This window comes from Bos javanicus, chromosome 5, assembly GCF_032452875.1.
Source record: "Bos javanicus breed banteng chromosome 5, ARS-OSU_banteng_1.0, whole genome shotgun sequence".
In the NCBI taxonomy this organism is placed as follows: Eukaryota; Metazoa; Chordata; class Mammalia; order Artiodactyla; family Bovidae; genus Bos; species Bos javanicus.
The window spans coordinates 106,432,311-106,452,000 of NC_083872.1; the positions used below are offsets into that span (position 1 = coordinate 106,432,311).

The 19,690-nt window shown below is 51.2% G+C and overlaps 1 long non-coding RNA gene across 1 annotated transcript; it reads left to right on the forward strand.

Annotated features, from left to right (window-relative positions):
- Positions 1 to 536: 536 nt before the first annotated feature.
- On the forward strand, positions 537 to 19,042 carry LOC133248294 (uncharacterized). The gene is made up of 3 exons (XR_009736659.1): positions 537 to 671; positions 3,044 to 3,119; positions 18,537 to 19,042. It is a non-coding gene; the product is annotated as an uncharacterized LOC133248294 (long non-coding RNA).
- Positions 19,043 to 19,690: the final 648 nt, after the last annotated feature.

Here is a 19,690-nt window from a genome sequence, read left to right on the forward strand (position 1 = left end):
CAATGTGTGCCCCGTGGAGACGGGACTGGGGTCGCAGGGATTGGGGGAAGGTGCCCCTATCCTCCACACGGACAGCTCATAGGTTGTTCCCGGGCATATTAGGGGCTCTCGTCCCTGTTGAGGTCCCTAGTCCCCATCACTGTCCGGGAAGCCGGGGACCAGTCCGAACGCCTTTCTCCATTCAGCGGGATTATCCCTTTTGAATTGTTTAAAAAAAAAAAAAAGGCTGCAGTGAGAGAACCCTGCCTGACAACACCAAAGGAATTTTTCCCAGGGATCGGCCGAAAGCTGACTCACATTTAAAGACTTGCCCAAAGTGGTCATGCCCCTCTGAGCAAATACCACAGGCATGTCCCACCCCGCTCCCCGCGGCCCCGCCGCCAGGCCCGGCGGCGGCCCGGCCCGGCCCTCGATTGGACGAGCGCCGCGCTGCTAAGCGAGGCCAGCCAATCACGGTGCCGCTTAGCCGGGCCAGCCAATCGCGGGGCCGCTTAGCCCCGGTGCAGCCAACCGCAGCGCCTCTTAGCCGGGCCAGCCAATCGCAGCGCCTCTCAGCCGGTTGCTATCCGGACCGCCGGGTCCTAGGGAAGCACGGCGGGTGGCAGTCCCCGCTCGCTTCCTGTCCTGAGGGTGGGGGCGGAATGGGAGGCTCCAGCTGTGTGTTTAGGCAGGTAGGGCCCGGGAGGGAACTGAAGAAAGGGGGCTAAGCCGCCTAGGAGGGAGGGAGACCTTGAGCCCCAAGTTCCCGCTGCAGCACGTGAGCTGCGGCGAGCTGCCATGGCCGGCGCTGGCGCATCCCTGGGAACCATCCTTGGGAGCCCAGACTGTCCGATTCCCGACAGCCCCTGAGCACCCGTCAGTCATCTCTCCCGCATCTCAGAAAGCAAAAAGAGGCACAGTCCACCAGATATCTGGAAAGAGATGTCAGACATCCGAGGTCTCTCCCGGTTCACAGCTGAATACACGTGTGAGCCTGACGGAGCCTCCACAAATGTGATTCTCGTTTTTTCCCCATGTTTAAAGACGAGAGGTTTGGACTCCCACAGCCGCCTCTTAAGATTCTGGTTCTTATCTCAACACCGAAAGGAGCATTGAGGTTTGATTCTCGTTTTCAGCCCAAACCGCTTTCCACCAGGCAGTGCAAGGGTTTTTTAACACATGAATGGAATAGTCACGCTCCCCGCCCCAACACACACAAGCACACACTTAAAACCTTTTGCATACCCCGCCTTATCGCCCAGCCCCCGCCGCCCCCGCCGCCCCCGCCGCCCCCCTCTTTCCTATACCTCCAGGGCCTTTGCACTGCTATTTCCTTAGCCACCGCCCCAACCCCTGCCTTAGGCGAGGTTTTGTCGCTCAGTCCTGTAGGAGGACTCTTGCTACCCTTGGATTATAGCCTGCCAGGTTCCTCTGTCCATGGGATTTCCCAGGCAAGAACACTGGAGTGGACTGCTATTTCCTTCTCCAGGGGATCTTCCCAACCCAGGGATCCAACCAGTGATTCTGGCATTGGCAGGCAGATTCTTTATCAGTGAGCCGTCACGGAAACCCCACCTCTCCCTTGGGTATGTCCTGACTCATCCATGACACCCTGATCTGAATTGGTACCACTGCTCTTCTCTCTTATGCACCGCCCCCCACCCCCACCCCCTGCAGTGGTTTTCCATCATAACACACACTGCAAACTGTAATTTTATTTGTATTTGTATTTATTTGCTGAATATCTCCTCCACTAAAAAGAACAGGGATGAGTTCATTTTTGTACCACATCCCTACCGTCTACCAGAGTGCCTGCCACTCAGTAAATGTTAGGCTGAATTCAGATTCAAGGAGTCTGCTTGCAGTGCAGGAGACTTGGGTTTGATCCCTGGGTTGGGAAGATCCCCAGGAGAAAGGAATGGCAACCCACTCCATTCTTTTTGCCTGGAGAATCTTATGGACAGAAGAGCCTGGCAGGCTATATAGCCCCTGGGGTCACAAAGAGTCAGATACAACTGAGTGACTAACTCTTTCACTTTCAATTTAAAAATTATCTTAGGAGAGTAAAGAATTCTTGTACCCATTTGACAGATGAGGCCATAGAAGCTCAGACAGCTTTGGTAACTTCAGTTCAGTTCAGTTCAGTCGCTCAGTCGTGGCCGACTCTTTGCGACCCCATGAATCCCAGCACGCCAGGCCTCCCTGTCCATCACCAACTCCCAGAGTTCACCCAGACTCACGTCCATCAAGTCAGTGATGCCATCCAGCCATCTCATCCTCTGTCATCCCCTTCTCCTCCTGCCCCCAATCCCTCCCAGCATCAGAGTCTTTTCCAATGAGTCAACTCTTCGCATGAGGTGGCCAAAGTACTGGAGTTTCAGCTTTAGCATCATTCCTTCCAAAGAAATCCCAGGGCTGATCTCCTTCAGAATGGACTGGTTGGATCTCCTTGCAGTCCAAGAGACTCTCAAGAGTTTTCTCCAACACCACAGTTCAAAGGCATTAATTCTTCGGCGCTCAGCCTTCTTCACAGTCCAAGTCTCACATCCATACATGACCACAGGAAAAAACATAGCCTTGACTAGATGGACCTTTGTTGGCAAAGTAATGTCTCTGCTTTTGAATATGCTATCTAGGTTGGTCATAAATTTCCTTCCAAGGAGTAAGCGTCTTTTACTTTCATGGCTGCAATCACCATCTGCAGTGATTTTGGAGCCCAAAAAATAAAATCTGACATTGTCTCCACTGCTTCCCCATCTATTTCCCATGAAGTGATGGGACCGGATGCCATGATCTTCGTTTTCTGAATGCTGAGCTTTAAGCCAACTTTTTCACTCTCCACTTTGGTAACTTACTTATATTCAAATAGTCAAAAGGTGACCAAACCTATCTCTGGTCTTCTGCTTCTGTTAGGCCATGGTATTATGAAAGCATAGGCCTTCCAAGAGATAGCAAATAAATCCTATAACAGACAAGTATAGCACTTTGGGTGCCCTGGTCTTCCTTCTGCTATCCAGGACTCTTTCCAGTCTAATGAAAGTTCATTCACTTGTTCATTCTACAGATATGAGTGGAGCACCTGTTATGATGAGCCCAGCAGCACAAGGGTAACCAGAAGAGTTCCCATCCAGAAGTTACTGGTAAGTGTGAACTTTGAGACCACAAGCTATCTACTAAAGAGCAGAATCCACTGTGTTCATTTATTAAAAAATTCGGATATTCTCCTGATATTTTGTTGATCTCTGTGTCTGTTCTAGTATGCAGTAGGATTAGCCTGTATTTTTAATTTACCTAAAAAATGCATCTCCATGCCTGGAATATATATTTTTAAATTAATCCTATTGTTTCTTTGGATTGGCAGTGAGGTCTGGGGACCAACCGTGGTTATTTCTAAAGGAGAAAGATGCTACAGTAGAGAAGTGTACACATGTCAAGAGACTCTTCTGGATACCATTCCCTTAACTGTGCTCTAGAAGCAGGCTCTGCTCTGTGTCTCCACCTGAGACACACACACACATCAGCACCACCATCACCGCCACGGCCAGCACTGTTGTTGCTGCCACCAAATTGCTGAGTCAAAATGACATAAAGGGGAGAGGAGAGAATACTCAGACCAAGTCCCAGCTCCTCACAATAGCCAAGCCATGTGACCTCTGTCTAGTGTCTGCCCTTCCAAGCTCCAGGCTCCTCCTCTGATCCCAACACTTTCCAGCTCTGAGGCATCTATGAAATGAACTGGCTCCATTACTTTATTCTTTTACTTATTCAGTAAACATTTATTAATCATACACCAGGCATTCTGCCAGTACGGGGACTACAACAGGGAGTAAAACTAACCAAAGTCTCTGTCCTCAGAGAGTTTATGGTCCAATGAGGGTACCAACCATCAATTAAACAGTCACTGATCAAACAACCACCACACACACAGAAAACTGAAGCGAATGCGTCAGGGTGATCACATTAGTGTGTGCACCAACCCAGGTGACAGGAAGGCTCCTGCAGAGTGGAGAAGAGATGAGGAGGAGGATGGAGAAGAAATAATGATGAGGAAGAGGTGATGATGGTGGAGAAGAGTTGAGGATGGAGAAGAGATGATGGTGGAGAAGAGATGATGATGGTGGTGGAGAAGAGATGATGAGGATGGAGAAGAGATGATGGTGGATAAGAGATGATGGAGAAGAGATGGTGATGATGGAGAAGAGGTGATGATGGTGGGGAAGAGGTGATGGTGATGGAGAAGAGATGACAGTGATGGAGAAGAGATGACAGTGATAGAGAAGAAATGATGGTGGAGAAGAAGTGATGATAGTGGAGAAGAGGCAATGAGGAGGATGGAGAAGAGATGATGTGGGGAAGAGATGATGATGATGGTGGAGAAGAGATGATGGTGGAGAAGAGATGGTGATGATGGAGAAGAGGTGATGATGGTGGGGAAGAGGTGATGATGGTGAGGAAGAACAAGAAGCTGTTAAATCGGAGAGTCTATCAACATTGGTCACTCTTCAAAGCCTAGTTCTTTATTTTTTTTTCCATTTTCTCCCAGTAAACACTGCATGTGAGGTTGTAAAACGCAGCCCTTCCCAAGCCTAACATTGCACCAGACTTGGTCTTTTGTGCTCACACTGGTTCCCATTCACTCTGGAATCTGGACACCCAGCGTGGATCCTAGGTCCGAACATCTGCAAATGTGTCTGTATCTTCTCTCACTGTCCCCTCGGCTGTGAACTGGTGTGGGGTGGTGACCATGCATTCTGGCCTCTGTGGCTCCTTGGGAGGGGAATCTCTTCCTTTCCCTTGGACTGGCTTCCAGCACAAGTATCACTACTGATCTTTGACTCCTCCTGCAGGCAACACGGGGGAGGTTGAGAGCCTGCCATGTGGACTCCTCTGTGGGCAGATCTGGTGGGGAAGGGCATGGCGAGCAGGTCCGTTTCCACGGTCACACTTGGCCCTGGACAGAGCCGCTTCCCTGAAGTCAGTCAGTCCCTGCTCCGGCCCATCCTTCCCTTCTGTTCATCCTTCCTGTGAGCCCCAGAAAGGCCCCTGGCCTGATGCACTCTAAGTTTCCAGTCCTTTCTTTCCCTGTCTTTCTATCTCTCTCTCACAAACACATACACAGCCTCAGGCTGTGGTATTTCCACTAAAGGGGAAACACATCAGTGCTCCCTGTTGTTCATCCCGTACAAAATGAGTCTTTTCTACATGAGACAAGTGGTTGTGTATAGATTCCAGTAGTCATGTATGGACGTGAGAGTTGGACCATAAAGAAGGCTGAGCGCCGAAGAATTGATACTTTCAAACTGTGGCACTGGAGAAGACTCTTGAGAGCCCCTTGGACAGCAAGGAGATCAAAGCAGTCAATTCTAAAGGAAATCAACCCTGAATATTCATTGGAAGGACTGATGCTGAAGCTGAAGCTCCAATACTTTGGCCACCTGATGAGAAGACCCCACTCACTGGAAAAGACCCTGATTCTGGGAAAGACTGAGGGCAGGAGGAGAAGAGGGTGACAGAGGATGAGATGGTTGGATAACATCATCGACTCAATGGATATGAGTTTGAGCAAACTCCGGAAAATAGTGAAGGACAGGGTGGTCTGGTATGCTTTGTCCATGGGGACAAAGAGTTGGACATGACGGAGTGACTGAACAATAACAACATGAGAAAATATGTGTGTTCTTGGCTCCTGAGTAGTTCACAGAGCTGCCCCCTTTAGTCAGCATTTTCTTGGATTCCTTCCTCTGACAGCACCTGAAAAGGTAGCCGAGCCCTCAGTTCCTCCTGTGGGAGTCCCAGTGATGCCCCAGCGTACCGCCTTGGGGACCAGGAGCTCCACACCAGAGAACATCATCCCGGTTCCCCTGGCCTCCTGCTGCCTGGGGCCGTGGCAGTCCCTGGTCCCGGGAGAGTCTAAGGGAGAGGATGTGAACAGCTCTAGGCCCTCCTGCCTGCAGTGTGTGTAGAAGGGTAAGCATCCTCTTTTTGATAAAGGCAGCACTGATTGAGAGCCCTGAGACCCCTATACCAGCCACTTAACCAACAGGCAGGGTGCGGGCATGGCTCTGGTCTGTGCTGCAGAGAGAGTGGGATGACTCTGATCAGAAAATGTGAACACAGGCTTGACCCAATCAGAAAGCAGCAAGCAAGATAGCCTGGCCCATCCAAGGTTCCATTCATTCTTTCCTTCATCCACTCAGCAGGCTGGAAGGAGTTATCCAAAAGCAGGGTCACACTGCTACATGTATCTGTGAATTCCTGCCTCGGAGCACAGTGCCTGTTCAGTGAGTGAGCCCATTTGGCATCTATCCACCCCATGCCATGCGTGGCCCTGGAGGAACCAAGGTGGGCACAGGACACGATCCTTGCCTTCTTGAACTCAGCCTGGGGGTCAGCGGTGGCACAGTGATGGCCTGAGCTGTAACTGTGCCAGGCTGTCAGTGACCGTGCTGAGGAACGGCCTGAAAACAGGCCCTCAAACCGTCCGGGGACTCCACTGTCCAGATGAGCCCTTCTCAGACCTCACTGATTCCAGCAACAGGATTCAAGTCTTGGCCACTCTTCGGCCTCCCTGGGGTCCCACGGCCCATGTCTGTGGCCTGCTTTCTTCGTAGAGGTGGGTACAGATCTGACATTGGAGTTGAGATGAATTTTCCATGCCCCAACCCGCTGCTGTCTGATTGCACGTGTTCTCAAGCCTTCTTGAGCCTCAGTTTCTTTCTCTTTTTAAAAAAGACTTTTTTTTTTTTAATGTGGACCATTTTAAAAGTCTTTATTGAATCTGCTAAAATATTGCTTCTGCTTTGTGTTTTGGCCTCAAGGCATATAGATCTTAGTTCCCCAACCAGGGATCGAACCCTCACCCCCTGCAAAGGAAGGTGAAATCTTAACCAATGGACCGGCCGGGATGTCCTGAGCCTCAGTTTCTTAACTTATGAAGCTGACAGCCAACATCGCAAGCCATTTCCCTGTGGAACGCTCAGTTTTGACTTATTGGGTCCTCTCAGCACAGCCGGTCTCGGGTTTCCAGATAAGAAAGTGAGGCTCAGGGAGGAAGCAGGCCATCCACAGGGGCAGGAGCCGACTTCCAACCCTGGGAAGCCGCTCCCACCCCAGGCCTGCCTCTGGCCTGCGCCCCGCTCTCGGGCCCCTTCCCAGGCCCCCTCGCTCTCCGCCTTGCAGGCCAGCTGCACCCAAGCAGAGCACGTCTCCTGGCATCACGGGCCTTTCAGAAACACGGGTCCCTCTGTCTCTTTCCCCAGGCCTCGACCTCAAGTCCAAGCCCAGACTCCAGGCGCGTCCTGCCGCTCCGCCCCGCCCCCTCCCCTTTCCTGGGCGCGCAGCCTCAGGTCAGTGGTCAGCGGTCAGGTCCTCTGACCCGTCCCCTGCAGCACTCCCCTTTTCCCCAGCCGGCCCGGCAGTCTTTCAACCTCAATTGACTCCTGCTGTTTTCTCCTCTCCGGCTCTCTCATTCGGCTTCCTTTGCCCCTTTCATCCCTGCCCCCTACTCGGCTCCCACATCCTGCCCCGGGGCCCTCTCCCCGGCCCCAAGAAGTCTGTCTCGGTATTGTTCTCCAATTTCAACATTAGCATTCTCAAAACCCGCATTTGCATTTTGATGGCTCCTGTCCCAGCTAGACAGGGGTACACTTTGATGCCTATATATTTTGGAGAGGAGTGCTTTCTGTTGTACAGCAGCTCATTTTCCACTTTGATTCAAGCGCATTCTTTGGTTCCGGCCCTGATATATACTCTGGGCCAAGACAGACTGTATGTAGCCAGCACCTTTAGGCTATGCTGGGGCCTTTCCGATAACTGGAGCCTCTGCCGGCAGGAGCACCGGGGAACAGAAGTCTCACTTCCCACGCCTCCCAACCCCGCTCGGAACATCAAAGCTTCTTGCAAGCTCGCATCTGCAAGCAGTGTTCTCTCCTCCCAGGCTCCAAGGCCTGGCCTCCAGCATTCCATAGCATGACTGGGAAGCCAGGGACTGGGGTTTGCGGCATCACCCCTAGCCAGGACACCCACCTGAGATACAAACCATCCAGGGCCTTGATTCTAGGAAAAGCCACAGGCTGGGATAAAGATGCCTTGTCGGCCCACCTTTCTCTGTCTGTAGCCTAAAGACCCAGGCTTCCCTGGTGGCTCAGACAGTCAAGAGTCTGCCAATGCAGGAGACACTGGTACGATCCCTGAGTCAGGAAGATTCCCTGAAGAAGGAAATGGCAACCCACTCCAGTATTCTTGCCTGGAAAATCCCATGGACAGAGGAGCCTGGGGGGCTACAGCAATGGGATCTCAAAGAATCGGACACGACTGAGTCACACACACACACAACCTGAAGACCCTCTGGGTTTGAACGAAAGCGAAAAAGTGACAGGGCCCAGGCTGGCTTTGCATCTAGGGCAGGGGTGTTGGGGCTTTCAGTTTTTCTGTGCCTCTGGGCTGCTGGGGTTCGGCCAGAATGACAACGGCCAAGTGCCAAGCAACAGAGAGAAAGGAGTCTCCTGCCAGGTCTCCGGGGGGTTGGAGGCCACTTCTTACCGAGGTTTGGGGAATTGTGGTTTGCATGGCACGGCTTCCTGGGGTTGCCTCCCAGCTTCAGAGTGATTCATGACTTCTGTTCCTTTAAGAAGCTCTCCCTTTCCACCTACAACTGAGTTATTTCATGCAGGAACCCTACATAGCATCTTATATGTATGGCATGGGGCCAGGGGGTGTGGATATGGAGGTACTTGGACTGGGGAAACAGAGGCAGACAGTGGGGGCGGTGGGATGGGACGGGGGGCGGTGTAATCCTGAACAATTGTGACTCCAGGGCGCCAGGGGGCCCAGCCAGGACAGCAGCAGAGGAGACAAGAGGAAATCTTGATTCCTCCAGTTTTGTCAGGATTCAAATCGCATTGCTGGGAAGGGTTCTGTGATCCTGTCTCTGTGTTGGTGACTGAGGTTGATGCCAAAAAAAAGGAAAAGAAAATAGAGCTTGGTCAGCCTAAAACTCCAGGTATTTATGTGGGAAATAAACAATGCATCATAATATTAATAATTACTGCCTATGGATCACTTGTGCTTCCCAGGTGGCACTAATTACCCGCCTGCCAATGTGGGAGACGTAAGAGACGCAGGTCTGATCACTGGGTCAGGAAGATCCGCTGAAGGAAGGCATGGCAACCCAGTCCAGTATTTTTGCCTGGAGAATTCTGGTGGGAGCCTGGTGGGCTACAGTCCATGGGGTCGCAGAGTCAGACATGACTGAAGCAACTTAACACACGCGGATCACTTGCTTGTGTGGGATGTTTTTATGTATATTATTTCTAACTTTCACAGCAAGGTTGTATTCTGGTGCCAATTTCACAGATGCGGGAAAAGGTTCCTATTAAAGGGTCCAAGGTCATACAACTTGGATATTGTCGAGCCAGAATTTAACACCCATTCCAAGTTCACAGCCCAGACTCCTTCCCTGGCACCGAAGTGCAAGACAAGGCTGGACCCAAGTTCCCCTGGATGTGAAATAACCATATTCAGGGGAATCTTGGGAAGCAGGGCCTCTATCCCACTGTGGGGATAGGAACTGCATCCCAGAGGGGTAGGTGTCTCTGGGGAGAGACACCCAGGAGGTCATGAGGTGTAGAAGCTCTGAGATGACCAAGAAATAGTGAGTCATCCTATTAACTGTTAGGGGAAGCACACTGATTGAAACCGTCCACCCTGGCCAGGCACCATAGTTACCATTTGCATGAGTTATTTTACACTAGGAGGTCTGATAAGGAACACAGAGCTAATAAGCTACCACCAACTGCAAGAGTTCGAAAAAAGTCAAAAGGAGACGAAACGTGTCCGACCACTTCCCAGAATCCTTCTTGCTGGTGTCTATTTTGGCTAAGCAATGTGTGTGCCACCAGGAAGGACCCTGAGTCAGAATGATTAGCCAAAGACAACGCAGAAACTAATCCCATCACCTTAAAACCCAAGACTGCAAGCCACGTGGCGGAGCAGTCCTCCTGAGTTCCCTTACCCTACTGCTCTCTGCCCAGGCGTCCCTTCCCAATAAAGTCTCTCTCTTTGTCAGCACATGTGTCTACTCGGACGATTCATTTCTGAGTGTTAGACAAGAGCTGGCTCTCGGGCCCTGGGAGGGCTCCCCCTTCCTGCAACAGTACTGAACCAAACTTGGGTTCTCTCCCCTGTGTAAAGCCAATCTGCCGACCCCAGGCTGTGGGGAAGGAAAGCCAAGTGTCTATTGCAGGTGCCAAGCAAGGAGTCCATGAGTTAGTGTTTGAACCACTCAGATTTCCTGATGGTGTTCAGCATCTTTAAAGGCCAGGTGAGGCAGGGGCATCCCGGGATCTGTGATCAGCTAGTGCACTGTTCTCTGATTGGTTGATGGTGAGGGGACAGGATAGTGTCACAGGCATTCACATGATCAAGCCTTAGGTTCCAGGAGGCCTGGGGGCTATGTGCTCATGGTCATCAAGTCGTTGTCTTCCTTTTGATGGTGGTTTTTGTATTTATAAGAAAAACTCAGGAAATGTGCATCAGATACTATTATCTAGGTCCTTCAGAGAGGAGCTACAGCAGAGGATATGGGGGAGGGATTTGGCCCTGGGAAGGCCCCATAGTGTCCTGTGTGTGTGTGCGTGCAAGCTCAGTTGTATCTGACTCTTTGCGACCCCATGGACTGTAGCTCACCAGGCTCCTCTGTCCATGGGATTTTGAGGACATGGGATTTTTCAAGATCACAGGGTCCTGCTCAGGTATAATCTTGGGGTTTAGGATCTGAAAAGAAGAAAACAGAGGCTAGGTTGGCACCAGAACACACAAGGCTCTGCAGGCACCAGGACATGTTCTGTAGGTGTTAGGGGACCAGGGAATGTGTTTGAATAAGACAGTGACGTGAGAACTCAACAAGACATTGGTAAGGGGTCTTGGGATGAGGAGAGAATAAATGACAACAGGAGACTCAGGTTGTTGAAATTCCAGCACGGGCCAAAGAGATCTAGAACAGAGTAGCCCAAGAATGGCAGGATGGTGTTAAGTGTCTGAAATGATTTGGGGTAGAATGGGGGTCTGGAGCACGAGGCGAGGTGTGAACTGGAGCTTCAGGTGTGGAGATGGCAAGTGAAGGTAATGCTTGAGCGGACTTCCCTGGTGATCCAGTGGCTAAAACTGTGCTTCCCAATGCAGCCAGCCTGGGTTTGACCCCTGGTCAGGGTACTAGATCTCACATGCTGCAGCGAAAGATCCTGCGTGCTGCAACGAAAACCCAGTGCAGCCAAACAAATAAATAAAAATATTTTCAAAAAGTGATCCTTGAAACCCTAGAAATGGATTTAAGCAACAAGGGTAACAGAAGACAAGAGAGGTCTTGTCACAAAGGTCAGAGAAGCAATGGAGATGGAAAAGAAGCTGTGTGGGTGGCTGGGAAGGGTAGAAATTCAGTTCCCAGGGGACTGCCTCGGTCAACCCTGTCTGGTCCCGACCTAAGACACAGCTACCAGACTGGGGTGTGACTTGGAGCCCTGACATGTGGCTGGCACTCGGAGCTCACGTCCTCTTTGGTGAAAGGTACGTAATGGCTGGAGAAGCAGAGCACCTTCTCGGGGCTCAGCCAAGGGCAGCTTGTGTGGTGCTGAGTGCTGTCTAGTTACCTGTTCTTTCCCAAGTTCAGGACCTCCTCAAGATCAGGGATCGGATCTTTGTATCAACCCCAGCCGACACCCAGCACGTCAGTCATTCGTTGTTACTATTTTTAATCTATCTCTCTGGCTGCTCCAGGTCTTAGTTGTGGCACTCAGGATCTTTTGTTGCGGTGCATGGGCCTCTGCAGCTGTGACACAGGCCCCAGAGTGCATGGCTCTGGAGGCTCCAGTAGTTGCGGCGAGCGAGCTTAGCTGCTCTGAGGCATATGGGATCTTAGTTTTCCGACCAAGGATCGAACTCCCGACCCCTGCACTGGAAGGCAGATTCTTGTTTTTTTTTCTTTCTAACTAATTAATTAATCGTTGGCTGTGCTGGGTCTTTGTTCCCGTGCGGGCTGTTCTCTAGTGTGGCGAGTTGGGGCTACTCTGTATTTGTGGCGCACAGGCTTCTCATTGTCATGGCTTCTCCTGTGGAGCACAGGCTCTAGAGTACTTGGGCTTCAGTTACTTGCGGTTTGTGGGCTCAGTAGTTGCAGTTCCCGGATTCTAGAGCACAGGCTCAAATGTGTTGGCTTAGTTGCTCCTCGGCATGTGGGATCTTCCCAGACCAGGAATCGAACCCCTTCCTGCTCTCTGCTTGGGTTTCTCTGCTTAGAATGTCAGCCTCCAGTTTCCATTGATGGGGCTGTGACAGCAGCTCAGCCATATGCTTGATGCCAGTTTCAAGTCGGGCAGAGGGTAGTTGGGGGCTTATGGGGCCAGCTGCGTCTCTCAGACAAGGTCGTGGAAGCAACCTGCTGCTTTCTGGACTTCCGTGATCTCAGCTGGTGAGGCATGGGTGGGTAGGCATGGCCCCACGGGCACTTCCCACCACCGCTTAGTGAGGGGAGGTGTGGTGAGCAGAGAGCTTGGACAGGACCAGGGCTTCAGGATGGGCACAGCTGCTCCCTGAACCTGAATCCAGGTGCCTTTTGTCTCAGCCTGGGGGTGAGAGGAGAGACCTCCATCCACGTGTCTGGTGAGAGGATGTGGGAAGGATTTCTTCCCTGTCATCAGTCCTTACAGAGCTGGCTCCAGGAGTCTGTTACAATGCCCCCTCCACTCCCGGTGGCTGTTTTGCCCGTTTGTTTGGGTGAGGCGAGTTGAAGGGCGGGTGATGAGTGTTTGGGAGCCCAGCCTCCCCCACCCCCAGGAGCTTGGCTGCCCCAGGCTCTGATAATGCCGGTGGCTGAGACAGCTACTGAGCTATCAGGCCCACTGCTCCCTGAGCTGGCGGCTCGGCTTTCATCTCTGTTTGTGGCCAAGGACAGGGACCCCGGGGACCAGCGCCCGGGCTGGCTAATGAGTAATGGGAGCCTCGCCTGTGTGTGGCCCTGGGCAGACCTCTGGGATGACCTTGAGGTTGCTGGACCTGGACAGGCCAAGGCCTGGGTCTATTTCCTCTTTATCCCCCCCTGGCTACTATCCCTCCCCGTGAGCCCCCCACCCCCTTCACCTAAATACTTTGGTTTGAGGCATTTATGAAAGTTATTCCAAAGGCTTTCCTCCTCCAAACTGTTTTGGTTACCCAGAAGAAAGAGATGGGGCTGCTCCGGGGAGCCCTGTGGCCTCCAGTTACCTTCTTCTGAGTGTTTGTGCAAGTCTCCCTCCAAGGATGGCGAGCAGAGCCACCGAGGGGTCAGGCGCACACCTTCGTGAGGGCCGCGTCATCCTGGTCTTCCTTCCTTGCTCTGGTCGAATGGCTTCCTGCCTTTCTCTCCAGGGCCTTGAACGGCCGCCCACTCGGGAAGGCAGCTGTCTTCACTTCCTCCTCTTCTTCCTCAGCGGGTGGCTCCCGGGCTTGCCCACGTGCGAGTCTCTTCCCTGGTGCCCGTCACTGGCAGCACTGGGCCCTGGGCCAGGTACCCAGATCCTCTGAGCCGCACAAAGAGGCCCCCAGCAGCCCCTCCTGGGGCTGGGGGGAGCGGCCCACAGGGCAGGGCAGGTGTCCAATGCGAACGAGAACAATAAGATAGTCCTTCTATGTTTTGCAGCCTGTGTTGGTCCTCCTCTCCACCAGACTGAATGCATGAAACACGTGAAAAATGTTTTCCAAAGGAATAAGTGAGTGAGTGAGTAAGCACGTCACTAGTGGCAGCAAATACACGTGGATGTCTGTCCTCAGGGACTGAACCAGTTCCGTGATTCTAAAGCATCCCTGGGTCATGAGGCGTTGAACTTGAGACAATACCCTAAAACAGTGGACTTGGGCTTTAAAAAGTACCAGAATGCTCTGTTTTATTTTGAGTTAGTTTTAGGGAGATTCCTATTTGAGAAAGGGCTCTGGCCCCTGACAAAACGTGACTTGGTTGTAGCGTCTGTATTTTGTTAGGGGCTGGATGGGTTTCTATGGGATGGAGAAACGGACGAATGGCAAGTTAGCCATCAGGGATGGGAACAGTGATTATTCGAGCTGTTGGGGTGTGGGGACTTCTCAGGGGTCTGCGTACCAGTGTGCCATGTGGTCTTAGCTATGCCCCTTACCTTCTCTGCCTCCACCCCCCTGTCCCCAGTCTGAGTCATGAAGTTCCACAATTCCCCATCTCCATGTCTTCTTACAAAGATCTAGAACTTGGAACTTGGCCTCATCACATCTGCCTTCAGCAGCCTCCCTGAGCAATCTTCTGTGAACATGACTGCATAGCTTTCTGGGGCTTTTAGAATAAGCGGAGTTGAGGGAGCGGGAAAGAAGAGGATGCAGATGCTGGGAAAGATAGAGGGCAGGAGAAGAGGGACACAGAGGATGAGATGGTTGGATGGCATCACCGACTCAATGGACATGAGTTTGAGCAAGCGCTGGGAGATAGTGAAGGACAAGGAAGACTGGCCTGCTGCAGTCCACAAGGGGGCAGAGAGTCAGACATGACTTAGCCACGGAACAGCAACAGAAGAAGAGGATGACGAAGGAAGAATGAACTGGACAAGTCAGCCCAAGGCAGTGAGGCCCGAGAAGGCCCCTCGGTCTCCCTCCCTGCTGTCCAGTCTCCAGATGGCATGCACTATGCTTCCTGCACAGTTAGGCTGTCTCCTAGGGGCTGGGGCCTGTGGGGTGCAGAGGAGAGGTGGGCAAAGCTTGGTGGATTAACTTGCAGAGCTCTTCCTCATGCCCTGCTTTAGGGCAGCTGTTGCTTCAGGAAGTTCTGATATGCCTCTGGGAGTTGTGGCCAGGGCCTGCTGCTGGCCGGTGCTCCTCCGGGCTGCCTCAGCCCCTGGGGGCTGCTGTTTCTCAGCTGGGAGCCGGAACTTTGTGACGCATCCTGCCAGGAATTTCAGGAGGGTTGGTGACTGGCTCTGGAGCTTAGAACAGCTGCTTGGTGATGGCAGATGTTCCAATCTCACTTCCTCCAGGAAGCCTTCTGGAGTTACCCAGCCAGGTGCTCCTTTTCCAAGTCCTAGGGAGCTTTTTTAGAATTCCTTTGGAACACTTAACACTCTCCTTTTGTTGTCTCATGCTTGCACTGCTTGCTGTTTGTGCCGTGTGCTTAGTTGCTCAGTCGTGTCTGACTATTTGCCACCCCACGGCCTGTAGCCCGTCAGCCTCCTCTGTCTGTGGAATTCTCCAGGCAAGAGTACTGGAGTGGGTTGTCGTGCCATCTTCTAGAGGATCTTCCCAATCCAGGGATCAAACCCAAATCTCCCGCATCGCAGGAAGCTTCTTTACCGTCTGAGCCACCAGGGAAGCCCTTAAGCTTTTTAAGTACCTATTTTGGCCACTGGTGTTGGTGTTGACTTCGCAGCCTGGCTGAGGGTGCAGTGCCCCAGGGGACGGAAGTCCAGGAAGTAAAGCCATGGGGGGCAGTTTAGGTGAATGGACTTCACTGGCCTGCTAACCCTTAGGTCTCCTTTTCTAGTTTCTTGGCCCATCACAGCACCTTGCTCTGTGAAATACTAGTTGGAACAAACATGCTTTTTTACAACCTCGTTTTGGACTTCAAAGAGCAAGCCCCTCGTTAAGTTTCAAGAGGCACGCTATCAAGGTGGGTGGGCTCTCAGGTTTTAGAACTCACTTCTTAGATTCACCTGAGTCATCACTAAATGGCTGTGGGAACATGAGCAAGTTACTTAACCTCTCTGTGCATGAGCAAAAGAGGAAAAGGTTAGAAGCTGCCTCCTAGAATAGGAGGTTTGAAGGATGGAGCTCACATAAGTCTCTTTGAATAGTGCTCAGCTGTGCTCACCCACCCCGATGAAAACATCTGTGCTCACAACAGCATCGTTCGATCCTAAGTTACTGAGGTCCTGCTTCTCGACAAGCTGAGCTGACACACCTGTTAACAGAGACACTTTTTCTGGGTCTTCCCAGAATGCAAGATATACTGAACATCCACATCCACCTCCTCCCTACCATCATCATCCCTTGAGCCTTTATCTCCAGTGACCCCCTGACCCTGACCCGGTCAGAATGTGGAGGCTCAGCCCTGGGGAAAGATAGGCTGTCTTCAGCCCAGGTGTGCCTGACCCTGGGTCAGCCTAGGCAAACATCTGCCTTCCGGGGAGGCCAGGCAATAACATTCCTGGGGCCCGAGTGCAATCCGGTCTGCTCCTGCCGAAAACCCTGTGTCAGGTGATCGGGGCATCCTCGCCAGCTCCGCAAGGCCCCTGGCTTGGCTAGAGGAGCTGCAGGCACTTTGGGCATATACTCCCCAGCCTGGAGTTACATGGCATGCCTGTCTACGTGCAATGCCAGCTTTGCTTATGATACCCCCTTCCAGAGAATGGACGAAGCTCACGGCCTAGAGTGGGTGAGTCAGTGGTCAGGGTCATCTCCAAACTCTTCTTGAAAATATGCAGTTTCAGGGACTTCCCTGATGGTCCAGTGGTTAAGACGTTGTCTTCCAAGGCAAGGGGTACAGGTTCGATTCCTGGTTGGGGAGCTAAGTCCCACGTGTCTTGTGGCCAAAAATCCAAAACATAAAACAGAAGCACTATTGTAAGAAATTCAATGAAGACTTTTGAAAATAGTCCACATTAAAAAAAAATCTTAAAAAAACTGCAGTTTTATGGCTGATGCATAGAACGGTTTCAGAAGGAAGTCCCGTGGAGCTGTTGACGAAGACCTGGGTGAGAAAGCCAAGTCCCAGTAACATTCCAGCCTTTATTTCATCCCAGGCGGTGTTTCATGTGCTGTGTGCGTGCATGCACAGTCGTGTCCGACTCTTTACAGTCCTCTGAACTGTAGCCCACCAGGCTCCTCCGACCATAGGATGCTCCAGGCAAAAATACTGGAGTGTGTTGCCATGCCCTTCTCCAGGGGATCTTCCTGACACAGGGATCGAACCCATGAATCCTGTGTCTCCTGCATTGCAGGCAGATTCTTTAGCGCTGAGCCATCGGGGAATCCCTAGGCAGGTGTTAGGTGTCATGCATAATTTCACCACAGCCCCCCCACCCCCCCCAGGTGTGCTGGAGGACACAGGCTCAGACAGGGGCCATCGCACAACTTGTAAGTGGAGGAGATTTGAACCCAAGTCTCCTGGCTTCTGGCCCAGTTCTTAGTCCTCTTTTCACATCTGTTCATCCTGGAAGGGACCCCAGAGCTCATCCTTCCAGACTCGAGCCAAAGTTTTGTAAACATTAACCTCACGGGATGCCCCCCGAGCAAGGGTTCTGTACAAGCCATCAACCTGTGAGGCACGGTGAAGGTGTCCTGCAGTAGAGACCCACGTGTCCTGGTGTTTCTGAAAGGTTCTTAACCACAGAGGGCCTGTGCTCGTGTAACAATCATTAACCTCCTGAGGAAGTGTCCTTCAGAACATCTCCTGGGAAATATTAATCAAGTCCAAGGTGTTTGCTTTTTAACAGGGGAACTGAAGCACTCAGTGAGAAAGGAACTGCCTGGGGGCAGCCGGCCAGTTAGCGGCAGAGCCGGGCAGACAACCCAGTCTTCCGGACCCTCAGCTATTTCCTTCTTCCACGCCTGACTGACGGTGTTCTTTAACGTGGTATAGACCCGGAGGGGACCCAGGGTGTGGGAAGACAGAGAGATTTTACCTCCGGCCGAACCCAGGTCGTGAAAAGGTCTGGGGAGTATTTGCATTCAACAGGTCAGCAAATGCGTGTCTTCAAGGGCTGTAGGATGTCTAGTGGCTGAGATCAAAGGCAGGGCTGTGAGTTGGGTTGTAGGATTCTAAGAAGGATTTCTGAAAGACAGAAGTGTGGAGACAGATTTTGAGAGCCCGAATCACTTTTCTTTCTTTCTCCATTTTAGTCTTTTATTGAAGTATAGCTGATTCACTGTGTTGCACTAACTTCTGCTGTGTAGCAAAGTCATTTGTATATTATATACGGCACCCACTCCAGTACTCTCACCTGGAAAATCCCATGGACGGAGGCGCCTGGTAGGCTGCAGTCCATGGGGTCGCAGAGTTGGACACGACTGAGCGACTTCACTTTCACTTTTCCTTTCATGCATTGGAGAAGGAAATGGCAACCCACTCCAGTGTTCTTGCCTGGAGAATCCCAGGGATGGGGAGCCTGGTGGGCTGCTGTCTATGGGGTCGTACAGAGTCGGACACAACTGAAGTGACTTAGCAGCAGCAGCATATGCAATCTTTTAAAATAGTCTTTTCCATTATGGCTCGTCTCAATATATTGAATATAGTTCTCTATGCTATATAGGAGGACATGGTTGTTTATCCATTTATATATAAAAGCTTATATCTGCTAACCCCAACCTTTCAATCCATTCCTCCCCTGACCCCTCCCCTTGGCAGCCACCAGTCTGTTCTGTCTGTGCTGAGTCACTTTTTTTTTTTTTTTTTGATACTGGCAAACATTTGAAATATCTATGTGTTTATTTTTGACTGCCCTGGGTTGCGGTGAGCGGGAGCTACTCCCTAGTGATGTACAGACTTCTCATTGTGATGGCTTCTCTTGTTGCAGAGCACAGGCCCTAGGGTGCGCAGGCTTCAGGAGTTGTGGCACACGGACTAAGCTGACTCGAGGCAACTCAGTGGAATCTTCCTGGACCAGGAATCGAATTTGTGTTCCCTGCATTGGCAGGTAGATTCTCAACCAACTGGACCACAAGGGAAGTCCCCAAGTCATTTTTAAAGGGAAAAATAATTAAATGTCGAATGTGAAAATCTTACTTTATTCATTTAAGAAAACAGTTTTGCACAGATAGGATTCCTATCAAAGAGCAGTTGACCCCCCACTCCCCAGGTGCCTTTCCCTCTCGTCCCCAGATGTGCTGAGTGTCTTACATGACCCACCATGATTCACCCACCACAATTGGCCCTGACTTCCTCTGCTCCAAAGTGAAGCATCAAGGATTCAGAAGTAACAACAGTACGCTTAGAAGGAGAAAAATCCATGTTTGAGTGCTGGCTCTGTGATTTGGGATCCTTCCATTTATCTTTCTGGGTCTCAGTTTTCCTGATGAAAAAAGAGAGGATTGAACCCAAAGGTGGGTCCACAGGCAGACAGCATCAGTATCACCTGGGCTCATTGAGAACGACAGCTCCTGGTCCTCACCCAAGATCTATTGCAAGAGATTTTCCAGGGAATTCGTGATGCAGAATCGGGCTTAGGAACACTGGACTAGATTATTTTTGAGTGCTTCCAGCAAATGAATTGCTTATGCTTTGTTGTTGTTCAGTCGCTAAGTCATGTCTGATTCTTTGCGACCTCATGAACTACAGCACGCCAGGCTTCCCTGTCCTTCACTATCTCCTGGAGTTTGCTCAAATTCATGTCCATTGAGTCGGTGATGCCATTCAACCATCTCATCCTCTGTCACCCTCTTCTCCTCCTGCCCTTGATCTTTCTTAGAATCAGGGTCTTTTCCAATGAGTTAAGTTTTCCTATCAGGTGGCCAAAGTATTGGAGCTTCAGCTTCAGCATCAGTCCTTCCAATGAATATTCAGGGTTGATTTCCTTTAGGATTGATTGGTTTGATCTCCTTGCTGTCCAAGGGACCCTAAAGAGTATTCTCTGTTTATAGAAGGTCAATATTCTTGTCATAAAATGGAGATATTAATATTCTTCTTCCAAGTCATATACTGTATCAACATATCGAGGACTTCATAAACTGT